The following is a 20,266-nucleotide window of genomic DNA, read 5'->3' as shown; positions in this document are numbered from 1 at the left end:
ACAATATGAAGAAAGGAACATAATGTGAAAGTGTATCATGAGAGAAGCCTATGATGTACATTACTATTCATTACTCTTCATGCTGAAGAGATCATGAAGTATTTAAATTCTTCATGACTTATTATGGCGAGAGTCTGCTTTATAAGAGGTAATAAATAGCCCATTCTTGCAGCCTAATAACACACCTAGTCTGTTCAAACATTAGCTCTTTCATGAAAGGATTTCAATTTCCAGCTAAAGAAATCTTGAAGGCCTAGCACATAATGAAGCATTACTATGGATTCCCATTCTCAATAACACATATCATTTACTTTTAATCATATAACAATAATCATGCATCCCAAATGTTATCTATTCTTTGAGTAGTTACTCCACATCCAATGGAAAAACATCATTCTATCCAATTATGTGATCTCCTTTGAAAGGAATGGGTGGGGAAGGGAGCAAAAATAGCGCATCCTCCCAAATGATGTGAATCTTTCTAGCAAACCATTAATGTCTACTGGTAGTCACAATTCCTTACAGTAAGATAATTGAAGGTAGTCGTGTGCAGTGAAATAGCTGAAAGATTTCTATATAACATTCTTCTGGTTGTAGGGTAAATATTTTAAGTGCCCTTAAGTGCCCTTTACATTTGATCTCTCCCAACTGTGTAGACAAGTTTCAAAAGAATCCATCCTTCTCAGACAAAATTATAATTTTTTTTTTCTTTTTTACAAATCTGTTTAAGTATCTCATCAGAATATTTTGTACTTTCTTTTTACAATATTATACTCAGTTCTGTTTGATAAATGCAGTGATCTACTACTTGATTAGTTTCCTCCTGGTCCTTAATCTTATTATTAGATCACCCACAAAGTCTGGAAGGAGCTGGTAAACCTGGTCCCAATCTGAAAGCAGACTCCCTAAGGTAGATGCAATCAAGCACCATATCATAATTGATTCATCTCTCTACACTACTGACCATCAACTATACTCATATTCATACAGGGGTCACAGGTCATCACAGGTCATGGGTCAATTACAGGTCAGTTTAATGGGGACATTGCAAAACAAAGTCTAACCTCCTTCCTCTCCTCTTATCCAAGTCTTTTTTCTTTTCTTTTTTCCTTCTTTCTCTCTGTCTCCCCCTCTCTGTCTCTCCTTCTTTCCCGTTCACCCGTTTCTCTCTGTTTCTCTATTCTGCCTTCACCATCCCCCCCCCCCCCTCTTCTTTCCCCCTCTCTGGGGCCGGACAATGGAGCGAGGCAACTCCACATCTCAAGGGGCCTCCTGCCTAATTGCAAAAGGTACACAATTTATACCAATTTCACAGTTGCTATAATGGACAAGAGTTGACCATCAGATAAGAGGTCTCTTTGAGAGAGTGATATTTCATCAAGAAATCTCAAAAACATGGCCGGTGATATCCCTAAAGAAGGTTTTGTGGTCAAGGTGGCATTGGCTTGGGGTTGGCTTGAGGCACTTCCTTTCTTGAACATGGCGAAAGAAGCGAAGCTATTCAGCCAAGTTCACTCTTATATACTTAGTGTTAAGGCACTCTTTTAATCTCCAGGCGAAACAACAGAGTTTTTAGCCATCATTTCTGGTCAACAGTATTTTTCTGTCTTTCCCCTTGCATTATCATATGATGCTAATATAGATGTAGCTAGGAATGACATTGTTTGTTTATTCGGGTGACTCTTGACAAGTACTTTGGGCTGCTAAACTTTAACCTCTTCTTAGCCCGAAGCGTACAGACGGTATAGACCATTGCCAAGTTGATTTTGGACCAAAGGCCTGAACAAACACACTGAGTGGATGCAGTCGGCATATTTGGCTTGATGTCAGTGCGGTTGATTTTATCAGTCTTCCAAAGAAATATTTATTCCCTAGTTCTGACCGGAACTACACTGACCTCTGATCTAAGCTACTTTTCTCACCCAAACTGTTGAGTTTTGGTGGCTAACACTGGAGCTGTCACAGCTTAATCCATGGCTTAATCATAAAAAGCCGCTGCATAACACATCTTCTTCAGAGCTTAGTTTATGTTTCATGTTGTGATGCCTTAATTTTCAATCAACCATTATCACTAGTATCACTCATGAAGGGAGCACATATATCAGCTGTAATTTGAATTGAGGTTTGTAATCAGATGAAGATGTGGAACAACCAAATGTATTACGCTCATTTATTTCAAAGTTAATGAAGTAAATACACCAAGAGTGGATTGTGATATCTGATTGGGTAAATTTCCCAATTCTGAATATTGTGGTCATTTGCCAATCTTTTAAAGTCTTTAATATATTCTGCGGATAGAATGCATGCCAAAAGTGGTGATATTTTCGTGATTCCTATGATGATTACAGATAAGCTTCTAATAATAACAGCAAAAAAGGGAATGGGTCAAATTTTTTAATCTGTTTATTTCATACTCCTGGCAAATGTAAATTTTCTTTTTATGAACTGCATTCTGGTAGCACCAGGAAGAAATTAATAAAACCTAAGATTATGATCATTTCAAACTGACACATGGAAAAGTTAATAGGATGTAGATTTCCATAATGAAAAAAAAATTGAGAAGAGAGAGAGAGAGAGAGATAGAGAGAGAAAGAGAAAGAGAGAGAGAAAGAGAAAGAGAGAGCGAGAGAGAGGATATTTTGAAATAATTTGGGAATAAGCACAATGGGATACACAAGAGATAAATACAGTGGAATGTCTTGAGAAAAGTGTTAGAGAGCCACTATGAAGGACATATGAGGATATAGAGAACAGTGAGGTAAACGGTGAAATAGAGACCTGTGCAGTATGGCCATGGTATGACAATAAATGGAAGATTGTTGAGCTATTTGACCCCACACAAGGGAGATGGATGATTGAACTAAACTATCAAATCTACACATTAATATCAGACAGAATCAGTAATGATGATTCCTGAGACAGGGACGACAGGTGCTAGATGGTCCTTTGTTTGGTCAATGCCTTGCCCTCCTTTCGTTCACCAGGACGGGGTTTCAAAACAATTGAGCACAGATCACGGAGAGTCGTTTAAGATTGATCAAGGAATTCCATTTGTAATTTAATGAAAGTGCCATTGAGGAAATAAAAAGCGTCCATTTTGGGATTACATCAATTTAGGTGATGACGGGTATCAAGTGGCAGAGATGTCGATGTTGAACAATGATAGAATAAGGATTGCGTTACAGTAGTATCCAAAGTGGACAAGACTATGCAGGACTCCTTCGTAACCCCTTACAACTCTTGACACCCTATAAAGTCTACAACAGATGTCCGCTAGAATGGACGCTGCTTAAGGTTAGGGTTAAAGTGCCTCCTGAAAGATGAAAGCCAAAATTTGAATAGAACTGCACCTACAAGAGTTGGGATTTTAATGCCCCCCAAAGGTCACATGCCTCTATCGATTATTCTGGTGCATAAATGTTACAAAAAATGTTTCACTTAAGACTAATTCATTGCTTATTCGGAAAAATCTAATTCCAACCTAAGACTCATTAAAAATGTTCTCCATTGCCACTGCATTGTTAGCCCACGTCTTCATCATGACAAATGACTTGCTTTTAGACCTTTTAACCTGTTGACTACTGAATTATGTTTCCTAATGGATTAATACATGAACCCACCCAGTTTCTAGAAGCAATGGGTTAAAGGTTCTTTTTGTATCTGTCAGATACATTTGCATGATGTATCCCAATCTGATGATACATGTAGGTATCAAATTGTTTAATACTTCATATTCCCCAAAAATCAATGATAAGCCAAATTCTCAGTGGCTGCTGTGAAGGATTCTTCAACGGTTAAACCAAGGAGTTAAAATAGATGAGAACTAAGGAGTTATAACAGGTTTGGTAAAACTCTCCCTTTAAGTACGTGGTCAGTTGAAATCGGATGATGGCCTGCTGTGAGGATGAAATCATATCTTGTGCAAATATCTGATGGTTCTAATAATAATCCAATTTTAGTCCTAACAAGCACATCCCCGGGGTGTCCCATACCTGAAACTGTTGCAGGTTTTATTGTTCCGACACTATGAAGGAACCCAAAGTGTGTCTACAAGTCTCACTCCAAGGCTTTCAATAAAATCATTCAATCATCAAATTAATTTCCTGAAAGAGTGCTGTAGATACATGAAAACCTTCAAATGAAACTATTAATGCTTTCCATTATTTCAGTTTTACATGCAGCTTTTCATTTTGTAAAACTATTATATGTTCTTCTGATTTAGACACAGTTTTGAGATACTGGCGTTATTATGATTATGAACCTTCAATCAATTCCTGAATTATTACATTAAAAACTTCTACAGAAGTCTAAGAAAAGGGAGCCTGCACCTAGCAATTAACCAAGACAATCAGAGTAATTTGTTTACAGGCTACACAAGGATACTTTGTTACTTGTCGGAAGGTATCTAAGAAAATGTAATGATATGATACTTGCGATTCAGACCGACTTTGTTTTGGCTCTTTATGAATTCATTGGCAATATACACCTTCAAAGAGACTAGCAAAGGCATTCTAAATATTGAACTCTTTTTCAATGTAATACAGCTCTAAGGAGTCGGGGCTTAGGGTGGTCCAAAAAGTAACAAAAATCTCATGTTTTCAATTAACCAATCATAGGGACAAACTGATTAATCACGAAACAAACTTATTACCTAGCCATGGGGCAGCCGAAGTTGAAACAGTTGCAAGTTACAAAGATTATAAAGAACCACATATTGTGAGAATGGGGAGATCATAATTAGAGCATGCAATGGACCCAGTAGGGAAGGTGATATACAGACAAATTTCTTGATGCCTTGTTTTGAAACTGTTGCAAAATATGCAAGGAACAGGATGGAGTATTTTAAAGAATTATATTATGTGGCCGTATTGATTGTGATTATAGCTAGCATCTTGAACAGCATGGCGAGTGATATCTGACACGGAAATCAATGGCCTACGATGAAACCGCCAGAAATTGTTTCAAGGAAAAGCGAGGTGTCCCGTGAAGCATGGTGTTGAGACTGGTCATTGCAGAGCTAGGCTTGCTTGTACTTGATGCAAGCCATCAAACAAGACTATCAATTATCCAGAATATAAATGATTGCAAGGAAGACAAGCATGGTACAATGCAATGAGTACCTGCAGTTAGATGATAAGTTGTGAGTAAGATGAATTACACCAGTTAAAATGCCACAAGTGGAATAAAATCTGTTAAAGTGTTCTAGAGTTTCTGCAAGTCGATCATAACAAGCACTTTAATGTGCAAATATCTGCAATCTAGCTTTGATGAAGGGAGATAGGCGAGGGAGTGTTTTTTAAGCAAAAACAAACCAGTAAATAAAAGAAGTAATCCCCTGCACTTCAAGAAAACACACCGCACATTTATTGATTCTTTTTGCTCAAAAAAGCCCCCCCCCCCTCTTTAAATCATGATACTACAAAAGATACATACCCCTTTACGAAAAAGTAAATTGCAAAATTGCAAATTTGATAAAAAACACAAGCTCAGGTTTCTGTCACATAATCAAATTAGTGGTCTCTCCAGACATGAGCAGTCGGTGCAATTTGTCATTTAATGAAGTTTCAGCAAAGTTATTCAATAACATTTTTGTTTTATATACATTGAAAACCACCGATCAATATCGCTTCAAGATATACATACCAAGCATTTAATCGTAGAATCAAGTATAGCATAACACAAGAGGGACTTCTCTTTTTGTTTTGATTCAATCAATAAATTCCATCAAGAATAAAAGAATAGTTTCAATTATAGAGAAAAGCACACTTTCTCTGTTGTAAACAAGAAATTCAAAATAAACCACTGCAATCAAAAGAAACAAAGCTAAATTGTTTGTCACAGGCTAATTCTATTTACCACAAAGTTGGTTAGATTATATTTGTCTTCCTTTAAAAGTATCGAACAAAACAAAACCAAAAATTAAAAATCAATTTAGATTTTGAGTAAAGTGTGCTGTAAGAAAATTATTAAAAACAGAATAGATAGCTCAATTTAATTAGAAAGTTACCAAGAAAGTTACCAAAAGAATTACATGGGGACGCCCCTTTCTCAATAATCAAATAAAGCTATCAGTTCAAAAATAACGAAAAACATGTCCCCCCCCCCCCCTTGTCCATTACTGTTTAGAAACTAAAATATTCCTTTCTTCATTTTAGAAACACAGAACGCACAACATAACAGGTCGATCTTAATGTAGTCTCTATCTATTTGAGACATGTAAATCCTCCAGGGGTCGATGATTTAAAAATATCTGATTTAGATATTTTAAAAGTCTTGTATGTGGAATTTACCGAAGAAAGAAAAGAGAGACTGCTTGAAATGAAAGGTAAAATACAATACTCACAAAAAATGAAAAGGAAAGAAAAAGAGCAAGAAAACAATACGAAAATAGGAAGAAAGAAAGAAGTGAAATAAGAATACCATAGGGATATATTGTATGAATTCATCATTACATTGAAAAAAAAGCAACAAAATAGAGCTAAAATAAATGGAATTGGTTCTGAACAAAAAGTAAAGAGGCCTATGTGTGAATCACATTGGAATGCGAGCACGACTTCCAAAGATACGGCTTTCTTTAATCTTAAAAGAGAGTGAAAGAGATAAAAAAAAACATGTGGACAAGCAGAGACTCTTCCCAATAGCCCTAGCTCGTGAATCCAATCATATTTGCCAGTAACGACAACAATGTGCAGAAAAATAGCTCCAGGAAATTGGATAGAACTGGGAAGAAAATTGGGCTCAATACATAGACAATTGCTTCTCTCTTTCTCCGCTCTCCAGGCTAGTTACCACTTCCATAATCTCTAAGAATGCCACAAAGTTTCTATCGGAGGAGCAGGGATGGAGGGGTGAAGGAAAATGGACAAGGTGTCCCTATCTTGGCATGTCCATGGGTGCGGGGGCGGAAGATTGGAAGAGAAAAAACGGATGGCAGACAGGTCTTGTCAAAACTTTTGTGTGAAACTTGGCAGATCTGAGGTTGGATTGCAGATCGATGCGCTGTATGTTCTGGCAATGTCAATGGCAATATAAAGTGGGCTAATTTCTTGAACGATACTACAGAGAAAAATGAGAGGGATGAATGAGTGAGAGATCGAACATGACGTTTTGGATTAACCAGAAAGCTAAACAGGAAATATATTTTAATCTAATCACAGGGATAGTCATTGTCAATCGGTGGACATGTCGCCAACATTTCCCATGTAACTAAGAATTTACCGCAGAATGATCAAAATATTGACAACATGCCAACCACATCTAATAAACAAGCACAACATTGGAGATAATCAAATATGTTAGAAAATTTTTCCTCTCACGTGACTCCTTAATTGAATGTGTTCATTTTCAATACTCCTAAATCCAGCATCAAAGAATGGTCAATCAGAATCAAAACAAAACTTTCTATCAGAGCCCTGTTTTGTTTACCATGGCAACATAAAATAACTGGCATTTTATTGCCAGCTTTGGGGAAAACATTAAAACTGGAGATGTCCTCAGTCAGTTTGGAAAAGAAAATCTCGCTAATCCATCGGACGGAATACTGGTAAGCCTCAGGGACAGTCAAATAGTAGAGAAAAGAGAGAAATATTATCAAAAAGATTTTGATATTTTTTTGGCTAGACATCACCCAGAAGAGCGATGACCCACTAGATTGGGCAGACGTGAGTTGGCAAAGTATAAGCGACAGCTATGGTATTTTCCTTTTCCTATCTTTACACCCTTTTTGGGGAAAATAAGGTTTTGTACTTTTGGGATAGGCAACAATGGCTAATTCATTCTTAGATAATCTGTCTTCTTTTTTTAATAAAAGCCAGAAAAAAGCATAAAACTATGTAACTTAGAAACCAATGCACTATGAAAATATAAGCCTCAAAGAGAAAATGGTATAACCCTATATTGAAAGCATTTCTGAAAGTACATATACATCACCATTTCATGTTACAGGTTGAAAATTAAATGAACTAGGACCATAATCATAAATACTAAAGCTCATTTCAGTGGGGAAATTGTACAAAATAGCCTGGAATAGCCTGGAATAGACTAACAAATTGATGTAGCAGTATGAAATTGTCTGTATTTTGGGTCGTTTGGGTGATCCATGACAGGGTATCAATTACAACTATAATTTTCCAGGATTGCGCACAGTAATTCCCTTCGACCCTACCAGAGTACCAAGTGATCAGTTGCCATGGTAACACTAAAGCTTGGTAAACAGGCAAGCCAGATTAAGAAAGCCTGAAAGACAAATTGCTGGAGACACTACAAAGCCCGGCATGACCTCTGGAGAAAATTCTTCAAGATGAGCAGAACAAGCTCATCCTTCATGATCTGGGCTGAGGTAGAATTCTTGCCGTAATCCTGGCTAGAATTCAGAGAATTTGTGACCCATCCCTAAACCCGGGCAGCTCTACAAAACATGTTGAATTGCATTTGAAATCTGCAAGATATAGGCAAGGTGAGGATTTGGAACGATATCTTCATCATAAGACAGATGGACAGTTTGGAATAGAAAGATAGAGATTACACTGTCATGACATCTTGGATGTATCTTATGACGGCTTTTGACTAACGAGACTTGTCCTTTGGTCACCATTGTGACCTGTCCACTAGTGCATGGATCTATCCCAAACTTCTATCACTACCGAATTCAGGTCCATGGCTCTCATACAGCCACACCCTTTCTCTTTTTATTTCTTTCCCCCTGAGGTCGAGCCTTAACCCACTGGATACCATTTCATTTGAGTATAACACATATTTCCGATGCACTTCAGTCAGAGTAGTATTCAACAAGTTAAACCAAGGTAATGTAACTGATCACATACAGGCCACTATACAAAGACAACATGAAACTTCATCAGTTGCGTACACGTTTAATACTTGTGTGAACTCCAAGAGAAAGACAGCTACTGTCATGGTTATGAAAGATATATACATGTACTACAAGGGCAACAGCTGCCATGCTCTCATTTATTCCTGGATTCTCTGAATTCATGCTAGTGAGGTCTTTGCCAAGAACTCCTGATACCCATGAATCATTTACTGATAAAGGTACATATGCCACAACAGGAAGATATACAATGAGGGTCTTTTTATGTCTGCGACAACAAACATCATGATTCATTCTCGATATCCTGAAACTTGGAGATGCTTCAGAAGTTCAGACCCTATTCAAGCAACAAGCTATATAACCCGACAAACAACATCTCTGTGAAACTTTGTTCTGTCCTTTAATCTTCCTGAATCTTAGATCAGATAACCGACAATGACAGTGCAACCGTTTCCCCTGTGCACAAGCACAGTTCTTCACCAAGTAGAGGAATTCGGTAAGATGGAGAAGAATTACATGAAGTAGAACGAAGAAGAGGAGGTGGACAGATAAAACCTGTTACATCTAAACATCACACCCCATTACAAGAGGAAACTTACTCACTGATTTAATACCAGATAGTAAATCAACCAGGACTCGAACACAATGCATAAATTTAAACCTCCGGGAGTCCCATCTGCTTCGTATCAAGGAGAGAAAAACGCAATATTCTGGCACAAATACCGCTTTCGATTCCTAGAGCACACATTTAGTCATGATGACTCCAATTCCCCTTGTGTTATTTCAAATAGGGGTAGGAGGATGAGTTGGGTATTGTCTCAGGAACAAAGACATGATCATGAATTCATATTAGGTGCGTAATATTTCATATGCAAGGTTAATGCAACATGAAGCAGGACTAGCATGTTGTAGACAGTGTCCTAAGTTCTGTAACCCATTGCTACTGATTTTTTAATTCCCATAGGCTTAATAAAAAAGGCCATCTGATTTCTGTATAGGCAATGTGTTAATGAAAGAGAAACTGTTCCACTTTCCTGTAAAGTTACCATCAGTGAAGCCCTAGAAGTAATACTGAGAAAAGGTAACACTATTTCACATAGCCTGAGCATGGACAATATTATTTAGATCCTACATACAGGGCATACTAGTTATCATACTGGTTATCTGACATTCATAACAGTATTAAAGTGATTAAAGGGACACGCAGTCTTTACACTGATTTGTACAAGTCTTGACAGTTTGGTCAGTGTTTAGTCATGACAAGTGATTGACTAGACAGAACTTTAGAGATGGAATCTGACCCAGCGGAACACTAGCTAAGTCATAGAACACCGGCCAATTCAGTAGCCTTTTCTCAGCGAGTAGCATGATGTAATTAAAGGAAACAGACTGGATCCTCAAAATTTGCTGTTAGTCATGAAAAATGATCTAAAAGATTGATGAAAGTGTACGATCCAACCTGCAGGCCATTATTACCGGTCATTGTGATGTTTGTCATCATTTGGAAAGTTGTAGAGCTTTGATAACATTACTTTGACTTTAATAATAGCTTTGATCAAATTGATAAAAGCTGCTTTATAATGGAGAGGAGTCACAGGGAATACTAGGGTTTGCAAAGACAACGTGTCATTTCAGTCTTTATTGCACATAACACCTTATGCTTCTCTCAGTTTTGACTTCCTCATGTTTATACTGAGGTACAGAGGAGGAACCTGTCTGTTGAGAGCAAGAAGAGCATTAAATGTAGTGTAAAGTTATACAAGTCTATGCCCTTCTGGCCTTCAACAGATGATAAACATTATAACAAAGTCTGCTGAGAGCCAAAAGGGCACTAAATCTGTGTACAGAGTTACAGGAGTTAGCGCCTTCCTTCCTCCAAATGGACACAACATTGAATGTGCGTATATAGCCCTTCTGATGCCCGACATAGTTACATCAGTCAAAATACTAATCAGAGCTTTATCACCCCTTCCTTTCAGTTCTTGTGACGTCATAGGAAATCCATGGATATATCAAGAGATGCCAGATAGATTGATTGATAGAGCAGACATATGGCTATTCTTGCTGACCTGAAATGACCAGTGTGTCTCCAGCCATCAGAGACTATACCCTGGGCATGATGACTTATCAATACTAGATCAACCATGACCTCATGAGATTCATTTGGACATGGCTAAAGCAAAAACTGGCCAAACTCTGACTATACAAGCACATTGAACTTTTCTCAATCACTTCTAATACTACAGTTTGTATAACCTGCTTTGAAAGTATTGCTCATTACAAACATAGGAATTGTACCCTTCAGATGCACACATCTACAGTAACAGTATGTGGGTATATGACTAAATCTAGTTTGAATCGAAACAAAATAGCACAATCTCACACCCCCTTCCAAAAAAAGATAATTCTTTGAACTTAATCAACACTTTGCATGGGATAATAAGGGAGTATGATATTAAAAGCTAAGAGTAAATTTAATATTATTTAATGTTTCAAAAACATTTTTTTCAATTCCACAGATCTACATTTTAGAGGCACATGGTTTCCCAACAGTGATGTACGGAAGCCCACCCCAACCCTTCCCTCTCTGATAAAACTGGACCATCTAAATATAGAATAACCTCCCAACCTTAGACTCTATATATATCCACTAGCATGCCCCCAAGACCTCATATTCAAGAACTTATAATTGATTCGGTTTCACTGTCCACCTTCCTCCCTAAAGATTTTGAATCAATGTCAAATGTGAATTTGCATCATGTCACTCTTATATAATTAGGCCAATGAAATACTGACAACAACATAGCCTTAGGCCAATTAACATCTCAATTAGGCCATCTTATTCTTAAGGTCCATCTTATTCTTAAGGTCAATCTTAACAGGACACAAGCTTTCAGGCTAATGTCACTATCAAATGTCAGGATGTCAAAGTATATTACTAAAGTTCATAACCCTAATTGGCTTCGTATCAGGTGTATCTAAAGGAAAATGAAGCAAATTTTCATCGAAACTGAAGGGGACATTGACCAAGAAACATTTTTCTCTGTATATTTGGTTTCCATCTGAGTATCCTACATGTATATTTAGAATATTTAAGCTTCAGATATAAATTCAGTAAAGAGATACTGCCAGTTTTTAAAGTTTAAAGCCATGGCAATTTCTTTGTAATGGCTATGCCATTCATTCCCTTTCAACAAACTAACAAAATGGTAGGATGAATCTTCATTACTTCTTGTACAATTTTTATGTAATATTTAGCTAATCTTCCTAACCTCACACATAGCTGGATGATGCATGGGGGGGGGGGGGTTCAATGTGAAATGTAGGTACATGTAATGTACATGCCAAGCATCATGAGTATGGTCGTTAATTTCAGCTCAGTGAGTGTCATGCAAAGCAAACATACCGTGAATGGTCGTTAATTTACAACAGATATGGTGGTAAGTTTCATTACTGGCACCTACCAACCTAAACATTCAAAACCAGAAATAATGTTTTCATCTTGGTTAAAGGATTTTTCTTACTTTTTAAAGTATGTTCCAAACTATCAGTAAATAAATGTTATGGGGAGCACTGAAAGGTTTTTTTTTTCTTCTCCTTCTTTGGAATGAACAAATCATTACGACAACCTTTGGATTATTCATTGAGTTATGGTGATATTATCTCTCATTTTCCATTTATCTGTAACATGGTACAAATAAAGTTCTTTTTTCTCTTCTTGAACATCACCTATACTTTTCCATTTCTGTTTCAAATATTGATCATTGATGTTCAGTGATGTTCTGTTCTAAAGTTCTAAGATTCTAAAACAAATCAATAAATGATTTCAGCACTTTCATAGCCTTGATAAAATTTCACATATTACCTTTAAAACTGTTGATAATAAAATGAGGCAACCAAAGAGCATGAAAGGGATTCCCAAAGCCGGATAGCAGCCAGTTCGGAACCAGCTGGTAACTGTTGTAGGGTGGCTAAAAGGACAGAGTCATAAATTTCACCCTCAATTTGCCTGGAAGATGCACCCTTTTATCTGCCCCATTTGATTTGATATATTAGGTGCTCTGACATGAGAAATGGTTTGAGAACTGTTTTATGGCCAGCAGTCTGGCATGCTTGGTTAAACAGAAACTGATTTAAAGGAATTATAAAGCATTTAAGAGGAGAAAGATAGAATGAAATTACATAAAAAGACTGTTACATATATTATGTGTATATAAACATCATTCCACAGCTTTGTTTGAAAATGACTGCTAATAGATGACATATTTCGTCACGGTTTGACATGGTTTATAGCTATGTAAGCAACCATTTTATTGATTCATAACTCCACTATATTTTGATTAGAAGTGTCACAACAGAATTGAGTCTTTGTAAGGTTTCTATCTATAGTAGATGTGGACATAACTCTTCTTATGCATATTAAACAGCAGGAAATGAAAAATTTGGTTGACAGCTCAACATTTCTTTTATCTTTACAAATAATTCCATAAAAGATTGAGGACACAATTATAAAATTAATGCATTTTTGAGCCTCTCATTTAAATTTTATAATTAAAGCTGGAAAATGGGTCATTGATCTATTAATAAATTTAAAACGAGGGCAGAGGCTAATATCTCTTGCTGCCATCCACTTTTAAGATGAAATTTCAAAAGTTCACTGAATACATTTATTTACAAAAACAAGATAAATTGAGACTATAGATTTACCCGTTATACTTATCTTCCGATCAGATATTTAACTATGCCTAAAGGGCATATTATAAATTCAGATTTTTGTTTTTGTCCAACATAATAACCTTATTTCTACTTCCTAAAATAAATTTATGAGGCTTAAGAACAACTTCTTTTCTCAAACATGCCTAAACTGACTCAGATCCTGAATGTCCATGGCAAGTCTTTAACAAAAAAGGGAGAGTGTAACATTGCCCCCCTGCTCAATGTAATTGGGTACATCCATACCCCTGCTGTACCCTCCTCTGGGTATTGACTTGGTATGCCAACGCACCGGGGTACAGGTAAGAGGGTTCCTTTGAAACAGGATGGATGCCCCCATGAACATCAATATCAATGTGTTTGGATTGACACTGTTTGGAGTTGGGTTCATCGATCTTATCATCTGCATGGTCAGAGCTAGAAGGACACTACTTTATATCGTTCATCATAGGGTTAACGCCCTTCTGGCTCTCAACAGACATTACAACTAAGCAGCTCTTGCCTATAACTACATTGGTGCACAAGCACAGTTTTTTTTTTACCTTGAGATGTATTTTTAAATTTTCTCCTCTCTCTGTAAAACTATACCCCATTAATTCATATAAAGTAGAGCCTGCTTGGTATCTAATAAATGTTATACAAAAGGACTTAATTCTCCTTCATTACTGTCAATCAGAAATTTGATTGTTTTCCAGATCGGCCACTTACTTGGACTAATTAACAGAAGAAAGGGATCCTTCATGACTTATATTTAGCCCTTGTATAAACTCACAGCTCCCATACTTATAAGCTTCTGTATGCATAAATGCAACCTTTTTCGGTTTCAGGTTAAATTTGATGGCCACATGCAAAGTAAAACATCAACTTTATGACAACTCGTCCCAGAGACGTCATTGAAAGGCATCACTGTTCGCTGGTAGAATCTGCATGAATCTCCCACCGGGAACCAATGGAGGGAACTCTTGACATGTGCGGTAAATTGGACAAATTATGAGAAATGAGGGAACGAAATGTAGAAATGTAATTGGGCAAGTGGCCTAATTGTGCCCCCTACCGGGTTATTTCTGTTCGGAAACAAGAGAGAGCATACAGTGATTACAAGGACATGAAGGGCTTTTTCATTAATATCTTCAAGACATCTGTCAATAGATGTGAGTTTCATGCAAGGAAGAAAGAATAGAGGGGAAGAGAGAGGAAGAAGGAAAACAAGAGGTACAGATAGAAGGAGAGAAAGAAAGCGGGAGGAAGGGTGGGGTAAGAGAAAAGGATGAATGGATGCAGGGAGGGAAGGATCGAGGGACAAGAAAAAAAGAGAGAAAGAGAGAGAGGGTGAGTGGGGGTTTTATGGGAGGGAGAAAGAGACCAAGCGAGATATGACAAGAATCATTGAAATATTATGATAAAAGAGAGAAAGACACAGAAATAGATTTGACAATTTAGTTGCTTCCTCATCAGAAGTACAAAACGGTACTGGGAAATATGGCATCGATCCCACTTTTATCCTTCCATTTGTATCTCATATCAGCTTTTCAAAAACATCCATAATTTGATAATTCGATCATGTCAGAACCACTTCATATACTACAAATCATATATACTTAGGCAAAATATATAAAACATTTTTTTAAAGGCAGATGCTCCTAGGAACTTTCTACTATTTTTTCCTATCCTGAGCCAGACCATTTTGATCACTGATTGATGACCTAACCTTGGTCTTTTGAACCTCGACCCCTACTTGCCCCATGTCATTCTATCACCCAGAATCTGCTTGTTTTCATTATTCCACTTTCTGATCCTCATACGATTTTATGTAACCACCGCAACAGCGCTATCATCGTCTATACTGTCTATCAAGACCTTGCGTGAGCAATGTCCGTCTGCTAAACCAGTCATCCACTTAATAATATCTGGATAACTATGTCCTTTACTTCATTAGCTAATTCATTAGTAGTGTAACTATACCAACATTTACATTTGTGTTAAGTCGTTGCAAGTTTTAACATATTGCAAAAATATCATTTTCTCAACAATCAATTTCCTTTTTCTAATATTGTAAAAGAATATTTTCAATTAATTCAATCTCAGCTTTTCTAAATACATCTATAAAACAAATTTTCATAAGATCTGAATAGATTTTGATTCGTTTCGCCAACATTTATTGGAAAGCTATTTTTAAATACAAATTGTTCATATTCATTATTTATAGATTTGAACAGAATCTGCTATATTTGAGACATCCCTACTGATACAACTTCCTTCTTGTTCAACACACATGTTCCCTAATAAGAAAGACCAACAAGGGAGCATCTTTCTTATCATCCTTTCAAATCAGTTAAAATATACTAGATTGCTGCATTAAATTGGACAGAATGGCCAAATTCTCGTCTGGGCCAGTCCCTTTATACGTCATCATCCCCATTCAATGAACATTAACACTTTCTGGTTAGTTTCGTTTGCGTTTATCCTCCTCCTTACTACATCCTTCCCTTCATTACTCACCTCACCATGCTGGGTTACATAGTCACGTTCCTCAGCAGGGGAAGAAATAGCGGATTCAAAGAAAAGCTTGGATTTTCCATGTCTCTTTTTTACGAGCATTACTTGCTAATAATAGAAAGGTTCTAATTGACAAATCCAGTCACAAGTTACGAGTAGAGCCAGCAAGCCAGTCAGCAAATCCTTAACGCATAAGATTTGTAGTATTCCCTCGTTCCCTTGAGTTGTATCAGCAAAATTAAAACTGTGTGTGATAGATTAATCTAGACATGTTTAGTCTGTACGAATGTCACAAGTCTGATTTGTTTGTTTGCCACTAATGCAAACCCAAGAGTAAAAGCAATGGTTGTGATGTCTTTGATTATGATTATTAAATTAAATATCATGTCAATGACCAAGAGTAGAAAGTCATAAATCAATTGACAGCTTACTTTGCTGGAAACATCCCGGATCTTGCCCATAAGCAATGACCCCCCTCGAGCCATTTCAGTTCCAATTCTCCTGCAATGTTGGCAAACCGTCAAGTCTCGTCGTCTCACAACCTACTATGTCTCTTGTTGAAGAGGATCCAACGGGAATCGGCTCATTCCCCAAGGGACCTTAACATTGCTGCAAGACTTGCCAGAAACCTCAAAAGACGAGCCATGTAGGCTGGACACAATCAAAGGCTTTCCTCTTGCACTTGAAGGAGCGACGATGCGGTTACCTTCGACACATAATTAGACCATCCCTTGCGTAAGGAGATTGGACCATCCCTTTCTAGCATTTCCACAGGATGGCTGCACTACATCCACGGTGAAGAATCCTCAAACTCAGGAACATACTGCTAATGTCTCTTCTATTCATTACTAAAATCAGTATCATAAATGGCCATCATCTTGAAACAAAGCTTTACATATTTTAGATGCAAACAAAAAACAAAACAGAAGGCAAAAAAAAATGCTAATTATACATTGCATTCAATTAAAGGAGTCAACATATGCCTTTAGATACATGCAGATAACATACACCTGACTTTAAATAATTTTGGGCTACACATTAGTACAATTGATTTCCTTTCAGCAAATGAATATTTCATTCTAAAAACTAATGCTGATCCTGCACGTAACCCGTAACATCTACAACAAAAGAAGGGGCACTTCTCAAGGTGTCAAAATAAGGGGGAAGGAAATCTGTACCGGCCTAGCTCTATTGTACAGCTCTTATTACTTAACCTTTTGCCAACCAAAAACAGAGGAATTTACGTTTTTCTCGGTGCCCACTTCTCAAGAATTCCAACCTATTAGTCAAAGATTTGGACGAGATTAAGCCACTTATTGATTCATCTACGATTTCAGTGAGCGGTCCACGCTACCGTGTGTGCTTCCAATCATCAGGTGAGCACAGACAGAAAGCCGCCAAGTGACGTAAAAGTCGCGCAAATACCCGCTGATTCCAACTTTTTCTATCAACCAGATTTCAGCGGTGATCAAATCCCAGTTTTCTTCTCCTTTCCCCCTAGAGGAGGGGGATTTCACGACGGGACGGGGTATGTGAGCCCTGTCTATCGTCATATCGTGATCTGGAGATATACAGGGCGGGATGGCTGCATCGTGGTGCGAAGAGTGACTGATTGCTTGTTTTAGGGAGACCTTACCTGAAAAACTTCTCAAGGTGGAAGGGTGGCAGGAGGGAATCATTCCAAACATAGCAGAAGTGTATAAATTAGAGTTCTAATTACATAAGCCTAATTATGCAATATTCCAGCCAGCTTAAATCAATCATGGGTTCAGTTTTTCTTTGAAATTTGAAAAGAATGGAAGCATCCTTTTTCACATGATCTGTCGATCTACACGATTTGTACACTTCGACTGTATTTTCACTTTTCCGGTTAGGTATGATGATAATTTTTACATTTCTGCTCTTCTATATGGCAGCAATTAAGGGACACACTACCAACTCATTCCTACATATACAGGTGAGCGGAATCAAAGACTAGCTATGATGTCTGAACATTCTGAAGAGACAATTGCTCACTGACTGATGTATCATACCATATCTGAACTTTGTATTACATTACAACATGACATCATACCATCTCTTGTAGACCCACCTCAAAGCCTACATCAATATGACCGTTGTATAACCTATAAATGGGATAAACAGGTCACCATAATGCTCCGCCATTTTGTTTGTGACATTTGAAGGAAAAATAGGCCCTATATGAAGGAATGATGCTTTACAAGTACAGGTATCATCAGCAAGCAGGCACAGAAGTAAACTTTGTTTGAAATTGGGTTCCGATTTCTATCTTATATGGTCCGTCAACAAGAAGAAAAGGTTCAGATATAAATTAATTTTGACCGATATCCCTGATCCTTTATGATAAATGAAATGTTACCAACGAAGAGTGTAATAATGTTAAATGTTGGGTATCTCTCAATCTACAAGCTCTACTTTCATGTCTATAGTAATAATTAAGGGACGAATAGGAACACTATTTCTAATGATTAACTTCACAATCATCATCACCATTGTGGCCAATATGACTACATTTTTAGCTTCTCCTCATGCATTCATCACAATTTCCGTTACAAGCTCCAATTCTGTTCCTATTTTCCAACCTCAGAATGCTTATCCCTACTTGTACATCATGCCACATATCCTTCATTCCATCAAGCATTTTCTTGAAAATTTCAATCCCAATTTCATTTTTCTCATCTTTTCAGTGATCAGACATTTTTTTTATTGCATCATAAACTCGCTAACTGCCATGAAGTAGGATGATTTGCTTGGGCAGATCAAGTATAGATATTTGATTGGGCTCTATGAGCTTCCAAATCAAATTCAGAATTTCCAGGGTCCCACAATAGGCTTAACTGTGAAATAATATAGAAGGAGACGTAGTGGATTAAGGCAATTTCTTTGACGGGTCCTCCCTATAAATACACACTGTGCAATAATGGTAAGATCTCATTAAATAGAATTTAGGAAATCCAGATTACCACCCCCCCCCCCTCCCTTAATCAAATTTTAGAATAACAGTTCATGGATACATCCTTTCACAAACCGCCTAATAAAATCATCTGTTTGATTGAACCATCAATGGGCTTTATTTGTTCTCAAAGCATGCTCGATGAATTGGCGGTACAGCTGAGTGTTTTACCCACTTTTGCGAATGATTCTGTTATCCCACAAACCAAACCATACTAAATATATCAATTCCCCCTTCTCTGACTGAACTCTCTTGATCAAGAACAGATATCTCGGTGAGCAGTGATGGCACGAAGACCTTTCCAAGCGGATAAAAATACTCGGTGAGCGCTTCTTTGTGTCTCACCGCCTCTGGTGTTTATTCCTCTTATTTAATATCAAGTGCATTAAACCCCATGAGATGTTATTACTATCTATCAATCCTATTCTTTAATCCTTTCAATCAACACCGAGAAGTTTGAATTTATAGCCCCCGGTCTACCCTGTCTCATAACATGTGACGAGTCTAGACAAATTCATTTCTGAAGGAATTATTAAGGCAATTGTTTCAACAACTTTTTTGTGACATCCAAAAGTACAAATATACCAGTATTTTTTAATGAGAAAATGCTGCTTTAATCAGAAAGTTCTTTTAATACCAGAATCTGTCAATCAAAATTAGCTATCAGAATATCCTTTCTTATATAGCTTATCAAGATTCTAAACAATGAATTACTATAAGAATTTACCGAGGCACTTGTTTATCTGCTTTCAAGACTTTTAAGAATCAAAAAATAATTTAGAACAAGAATATGCTGCTTTGACAAAGGCAGCTGAGACCTTTAAGAAGAGGATGCTTAAAGTAGGACAGAATGTCTGTATCTAATCAAGCAGGGGGCAGGATGAATTAATGAGCCCGGGTAACTTGACAGGCATCTTCAACTCAAGTGGCACCATATCATCATCAGACACAGAGACATGCACATCTCAACCAAAACAAATCAACGATAACTCTCGAAAGATTACTTTAATATTCCCTTTCCTCGACCCATGGTACAGGCCTTTCGGCATGACGTAAGCACGTGCTTTGATACACCAGACCTATCTCTTCTGGTCCGCAGAGCAATGTGTCAGAAATCTCTGCGTCGCATCTCGGGCATCGGCCAAATAATCAATACCACGCAAGCGTCCTAAAATAGGTCACATGTGTTTACGCTTCTTTGGACAGATAGCGTCTACCGCCCTACTACACTCGCTAGAGGAAGGAGAAGATGTTTC

General features: G+C 37.3%; 1 protein-coding gene across 1 annotated transcript in view; it reads right to left on the bottom strand.

The window, feature by feature from the left end:
- LOC580797 (semaphorin-5A) overlaps positions 1 to 20,266 on the bottom strand; it is a 103,337-nt gene that overhangs the window by 52,882 nt on the left and 30,189 nt on the right. The window lies entirely within an intron of this gene.

The sequence above is a fragment of the Strongylocentrotus purpuratus genome, unplaced genomic scaffold (genome assembly GCF_000002235.5).
Source record: "Strongylocentrotus purpuratus isolate Spur 01 unplaced genomic scaffold, Spur_5.0 spur5_scaffold_6, whole genome shotgun sequence".
Lineage (NCBI taxonomy): Eukaryota > Metazoa > Echinodermata > Echinoidea > Camarodonta > Strongylocentrotidae > Strongylocentrotus > Strongylocentrotus purpuratus.
The sequence above is the reverse complement of the archived record's forward strand: the minus strand, read 5'-3'. Positions and strand labels throughout refer to the sequence as shown.